Here is a 7,350-nt window from a genome sequence, read left to right as displayed (position 1 = left end):
CAGATAATAATAAAACGGTATCCAAGTACTAATCAATCAATAGGCATGTGTTCCATATATAGTCTTACGTGCTCGCAATGAGAAACTTGCACAACATCTTTTGTCCTACCAGCCGGTGGCAGCCGGGCCTCTAGGGAATCTACTGGAAATTAAGGCACTCCTTTTAATAGAGCACCGGAGCAAAGCATTAACACTCCGTGAACACATGTGATCCTCATATCACCGCCATCCCCTTCGGTTGTCCCAATTTCTGTCACTTTGGGGCCTCGGGTTCCGGACAGCAATACGTGTATACAACTTGCAGGTAAGATCATAAAGCAATGAATATCATCATAAAACAATAACATGTTCAGATCTGAGATCATGGCACTCGGGACCTAGTGACAAGCATTAAGCATAACAAGTTGCAACAATATCATAAAAGTACCAATTACGGACACTAGGCACTATGCCCTAACAATCTTATGCTATTACATGACCAATCTCATCCAATCCCTAACATCCCCTTCAGCCTACAGCGGGGGAATTACTCACACATGGATGGGGGAAACATGGATGGTTGATGGAGAGGCGTCGGTGGTGATGATGGCGATGATCTCCTCCAATTCCCCGTCCCGGCGGAGTGCCAGAACGGAGTTTCTGGTCCCGAGACGGAGTTTCGCGACGGTGGCGGCGTCCTGGATGTCTTCTCGCGATTTCTTCTAACCCCCCGTGCGTTTTTAGGTCAAAGGCGTTAAGTAGTCCAAAGGAGGGCGTCGGGGGCCAGCCGAGGCGGACACACAACAGGGTGGCGCGCCCCCCTCCTGGGCCGCGCCGGCCTAGTGTGTGGGGCCCTCGGGCCCCCACCTGGCTTGCCCTTCTGGCTCCGTCAATATTCTGGGAAAATAGGACCTTTCGCATAAATTCCGAGGATTTTCCTGAAAGTTGGATTTCTGCACAAAAATGAGACACCAGAGCAATTCTGCTGAAAACAGCGTTAGTCCGTGTTAGTTGCATCCAAAATACACAAATTAGAGGCAAAACAATAGCAAAAGTGTTCGGGAAAGTAGATACGTTTTGGACGTATCAACTCCCCCCAAGCTTAGCTTACTGCTTGTCCTCAAGCAATTCAGTTAACAACTGAGTGCGATGAAAGAACTTTCACGAACACATTTGTTCATATGATGTAAATATTCTCATGATATGGAAAGTACTTAAGCAATTCATAATAGGGTACATGCAAATAAAATCATCTAATAGCTATGTCAGTCATGGAAAAGGTACCAACAAATTAATAATGAGCATCATGAATCATGTCTATCAGCAGGATTGCAATGTTCATAGAATGTTATGATAAAGTGGTATCTCGCTTGCCCGTAATTGTACAGCAAAACATAAATGCTTGGGCGCCTTTGAAGTTCATGGGAAGACTGGAAGTAGAGATTATCAAAGATAAAAGCATCAAAGTTATACCACAATTAATCACATTTTGGGACAAGCATATTATACTAAGAATGACAGTTGTGCTCTCAAGAAAGTGCTCAAAGAAAGGATGGAGACTCAATGTAAAAGTAAAAGATTGACCCTTCGCAAAGGGAAGCAGGGATTAACATGTGCTAGAGCTTTTCATTTGTAAAACAGGAGTAAAATTATTTTGAGAGGTGTTTGTTGTTGTCAACGAATGATAGTGGGTACTCTAACTACCTCGTCAACCAGACTTTCAAGAGCGGCTCCCATGAAGGACGTTATCTCTACCAGCAAGGTAAATCATCCCTCTTCTCTTTTGTTTACACACGCACTTTAGTTTTATTATGGATGACACTCCCCCCAACCTTTGCTTACACAAGCCATGGCTAACCGAATCCTCGGGTGCCTTCCAACAATCACATACCATGGAGGAGTGTCTATTTGCAATTTAAGTTGCTTACTGATAAATCAGGGCAAAACATGTGAAGAGAATTATTAATGAAAGTTGATTAGTTGGGGCTGGGAACCCCGTTGCCAGCTCTTTTTGCAAAATTATTGGATAAGCGGATGTGCCACTAGTCCATTATGAAAGTCTGTCAGGAGTAAATGACAAGATTGAAAGATAAACACCACATATTTCCTCATGAGCTATAAAACATTGACACAAATTGAGAAACATTTTGAAGATTTAAAGGTAGCACATGAGAATTTACTTGGAATGGTTTGAAATGCCATGCATAGGTATTTATGGTGGACACTTTGGAACAACTTGGTTTTCAGGGGTTTGGAAGCACGAGCAGAGTTCTCGCTCAGTACAAGTGAAGGCTAGCAATAGACTGGGAAGCGACAATCAAGAGAGCAGTAACTGTCATAATCATGCTTGCGACAAAATAAATTAACGGAGGCATAAAAGTGATACAAGAACTCTGAGGTAAAGTAAATCATTGAGGCTTAATTGACACTTGTTCAGTCATATGCATGCGTGAGCATGTGCCAGGTTGATTCAAGAGAATTATTCAGAGGAGGATACCCCAATATCATACCTATCTATGAATAAAACAATGCAAGCACATATTTATGACATGCTACTCATATTAATAAATTGGAGCTAATCATGAGAGATCATGAACTACTAGATTTTCTTAAATGGCATATACCTCACATGAACCAACTAAGCATGCTCACATGGATGAGTATATGTACAAAAATGAAAACAAATAGAGTTCATACCAGCCTCTCACCACAATCGGATTGTCGTAGATCGTCATTATTGCCTTTTCACTTGTGTAGCTTGAATAATATGAAATGAAAACCACGCTCCAGACACCGAAGACCATTGAACTCATAATGAACTTTACAAAACCAAAGAAGAACGGCAAATATTTTTGGTGTTTTCGAGTTGGAGACAAGAACAAAAGGAAACAAGCAAACAAAGCAAAATCTTTTTGGGTTTTCTTATAGCAAACCAACGATAGCACACAAAGCAAAATGAAAGCAAGAAACCAAAGTAAACAAATGGTGAAGAGAAACAACAGAAATATTTTTGGTATTTTTGTGTTTTAGGAAAGAAACAAAGCAAAAACAAGAAGATGAAAACTAAAAGAAACACAGAAAAGCAAGATGGCAGAAATCTGCCAAAACTTGACAGCAGTACAGTAATCGATTTTTAAGAAATTCTTCCGCTGCTCAGCTCGAAAAGTGTTCAACTAATGAAAGTTAGATAACAACCTGGGGAACATGCACAAAAATTGGCAGCTCAAAATGACGTTCTGTCTGTGCACACGAATGTTTTTAGTAACAGTCCAGAATCTGTTTTCAGGCAGCACTTCCCCAAATATCATCTTCCTCTTATTAGAAAACCACTCTAAGAAACCAAACAAGTATGTACAAGTATCCAGCAACCATAATATGCAAAGAATGAGTGATGCCGGTATACCTCCCCCCAAGCTTAGGCTTTTGGCCTAAGTGGAGATCAATCCCATGGTGCCCATGAAGTAGCACCTCCGTAGTACGACGAAGATGGGTCATATTCCGGGTATGTGCTGGAAGAAGCACCCGGATACGTGACGGTGTAGTCGTAGGAGGGCTCGGCGTCCTCGGAGTTATGCTGCTGGTGGAAGCCTTGTATCTTCAATTGTTCATCCACCTCCTCCTTAGAGCGCGACCATGGTTTCCTGTCAATACTGAACAAATCTTGCTGCGGCAAAAGGATTTCCCTCTCTTCCCCATCAGCAAACAACATTCTATAGACAATATTATCTAAACTAGAGTCAGCTGTAACAAATTGATGACTCTTCATAGCAACAATATCAAGCCTTATAGGAGTTATTTTCACATCAGTAGGGTCAAGAGGAAGATCTAGATATGCTAAAATGCGCGATGCAATAATTCCTCCAAATATAGGTCCCTTGTTAGACAAGCGGCGAGCAACAAGAGCACCAAGATGATAAGGCGTGTCCCCAGTGAGTGCAGCAATTAAGAAAGCAAGATGATAGCTAGATATATTACTAGTGTTCTCCCTACCAAGAATGCTAGTAGCAATGTAATAAGCAAAATACTTAATGGCGGGGAGTTGAATGTTTCTTATCTTGCCACGCTGAATGGTGCGACAATCATCATTGGTGATTCCTCGATAGAGCTCCAGCAATTCCTTGGGGTTGTCCTCAATCTTCCTTGCTGTACCTACAGGGGCAATATCCAATGCAGCACAAAAATCTTCCAACTTCATAGTAATAGGTTTACCATAGATCTTGAATGCAACTGTCGGGCGAAAGTGCTTGTTGTTGAACTTGAAGCTCTCCACAAAGATTTTAGTGAGCGTGTAGTATTGCTCACTCTCATCTCCCATGTAGGTGGTTAAGCCTGCCTTACCGACGAGGGTCAAGAAATCATCCAACAACCCTGCATTTCTCAAAAAGTCATAACATGGGAAGGATGAAGCGTTAGGGACACCATTGTCCTCTTCGGGTGCGAAGCTTGGTGCGATGAGGTCCTCATTATAGGATTGCCTGAATCGGGTGGATGACCTTGAGGGCCTCCCCGTGATCGTCGTCTCTCTTTCAAACACTTCTCCAAAGTTGTGGTTATCCATCTTCCTTTTCTGAAATTTTTCAACAAACATTATAAAACTTGATTTGGTGACATATAATTGAGGGAAACTACCATAGGAACTTGCTAGAGTACTAATCATGCATCAAAATTAGTTTCTACCACTTAGAACAAGCATGCAAGCTCACTAAACATGTTACCTACAACAACAAAATATTCAAGATATACTCAACCAAACAAAATTCTACTTGGATGATCGGAGGAGTCACATACCGGAGAGCAAATGTGCCAAATTTCAGACAGAAATCTGGGCTGAACAAAGAGATCGAGAAATCTGGAGTTCTTGAGTAGAAACGTGAGTGAGAGGAACCTGGTGCGAGTTTTTTCGGGAGAGAGAAGAGAGTGGGAGGAAGAGATGATGAAGTGGGGCAAGGAGGGGCCCACACGCCAGGGTGGCGCGCCCCCCTTACTGGCCGCGCCAGCCTATGGGGTGCCACCCTGGGGTGCCCCACTGGTCATCCCCAGGTGTTCCCAGGTGCCTCGTCGAAAAATAGGACCAATGGTATAATTTTTGTGAATTTTTGAAAACTTTGAAAAATGCACATTTCTAGGTGTCAATTTTATTATTACTGGGCGGAAAAAGATTTTGAAATCTCTATATAACTAAAGAACTTTGCAAAACAAAAGTGCTACAGCAAGTAGAACAAGTGGAGGAAGAAAGAGATGTTGTTTAGCTCCTCTATGCATATAAAATGAATTTATTAACAAGGTTGATCAAGTCTTGCCACCAAATAAATTTTACATAGCATAAGAAGAATTAAACCTCAAATCAATCATGTTACTTTGTATTGTATTGATATGGATCCAATCACAAGAGTTTGATATTCTTCTTTAAGATCATATATAGGACAATCAATGGTTCCCACTTTGATAGTTCTCACATTAGAAATTGTATTAACTCCACATGCTTTCTCAATCCTCTTGGGAAAATAAACGGTATGCTCCTTGTCATCAACATTGAAAGTAACTTTTCCTTTATTGCAATCAATAACAGCCCCTGCGGTGTTAAGAAAAGGTCTCCCAAGAATAATAGACATATTATCATCTTCAGGCATTTCCAACACAACAAAATCAGTTAATATCAAGCAGTTATTAGTAACTTGAACAGGAACATCCTCACATATACCAACAGGAATAGCAGTAGATTTATCAGCCATTCGCAAAGATATATCAGTCGGTATCAACTTATCCAAATAAAGTCTCTTATAAAGAGAGAAAGGCATAACACTAACACCCTCTCCCAAATCACATAGAGCAGTTCTAACATAATTATTCTTAATAGAACAAGGAATAGTCGGTATACCTGGGTCGCCAAGCTTCTTTGGAACCTTACCATTGAAAGAGTAATTAGCAAGCATAGTGGAAATCTCCTCATTAGGAATTTTCCTTTTGTTAGAGACAATATCTTTCATATACTTTGAATAAGGAGGCAATTTAATAGCATCAGTCAAAGGTATTTGCAGGAATAAAGGTTTCATCCAATCGCAAAATTTATTATAATGTTCTTCTTCCTTTGATTTTTGTTTCTTAGCAGGAAAAGGCATTTGCTTTTGAACCCAAGGTTCTCTTTCACTACCATGTTTCTTAGCAATAAAATCTTCTTTAGTATACTTTTTATTTTTAGCATCCTTTTCAGGTTCTTCTTCAACCTCTTCTATATCAGAAGCATCATTCTTATCATTATCTTTATCATGTTCATTACCACTTTCAGTTTTAGCATCAGAAATAGAAATACTATTAGGATCATTAACAAGCTCAGAGGATTCTACAACAGTTTTATGTTTCTTTTTCTTTTTCTTAGACGGAGCACTAGTTTCAGTTCGTTGAGAATCTTGTTCAGCTCTTTTGGGATGCCCTTCAGGATATAGAGGATCCTAGGTAGAAACACCGCCTCTAGTTGTTACTTCATAAGTATGCTTTTCTTTAGAATTATCTTTTAACAAGTCATTTTGCACTTTAGTGAGTTGATCAATTTGAGTTTGAACCATTTGAAAATGTTTAACAAGCATCTTAACATCATTGGAGGTTCTCTCCACAATACCATGCAATTCACCAATAGCTCAAGAATTTTCCATTAAATGATTCTCTACTCTCATATTGAAATTATTTTGCTTAACGATATAATTATCAAACTCATCTAAGCATTGAGCAGGAGGTTTTGAATACGGAATATCTTCTCTAGTAAAGCGTTCAAGAGAGTGTACCTCAATCATGGATGAAGGGGGAGTGATCTTACATGAATCTTCTATGGGAGGTAAATTCTTCACGTCTTCGGATTTAATACCTTTCTCTTTAAGAGATTTCTTGGCTTCCCTCATATCTTCATCATTTAATTTAATCATACCCCTCTTCTTCAATATTGGTGTCGGGGTTAGTTCAGGTGTAGACCAATCATCATGATTCCGGCCTATTCTAGCCAATAATTCTTCAAATTGCCCTGAGTTCTTTTCCTGAAAACACAACCAGCACAACTATCCAGGTATGCCCTAGACTCAATGGTTAGTCCACTATAAAATATATCAAGTAAATCATGCTTTTCCAAATCATGGTCAGGCCGAGCTCTAATAAGAGAGCAAAATCTAGCCCAAGCCTCAGGCAATTTCTCTCCATCTTCCTGGTCAAAATTATAAATTCTCTGCAAAGCAATATGTTGAGCACTAGCAGGAAAGTATTTCCGAAAGAAAACATCAAGCAATTCTTTTGGACTATTAATAGAATCAGGTGGCAAACTATTATACCAAGTTTTAGCATCATCTTTTAATGAGAAAGGGAAAATTTTAGCAACGAAATAAGTAC

Source organism: Lolium perenne, chromosome 3 (genome assembly GCF_019359855.2).
Source record: "Lolium perenne isolate Kyuss_39 chromosome 3, Kyuss_2.0, whole genome shotgun sequence".
NCBI classification, from domain to species: domain Eukaryota; kingdom Viridiplantae; phylum Streptophyta; class Magnoliopsida; order Poales; family Poaceae; genus Lolium; species Lolium perenne.
This window is presented reverse-complemented; position numbering follows the sequence as displayed.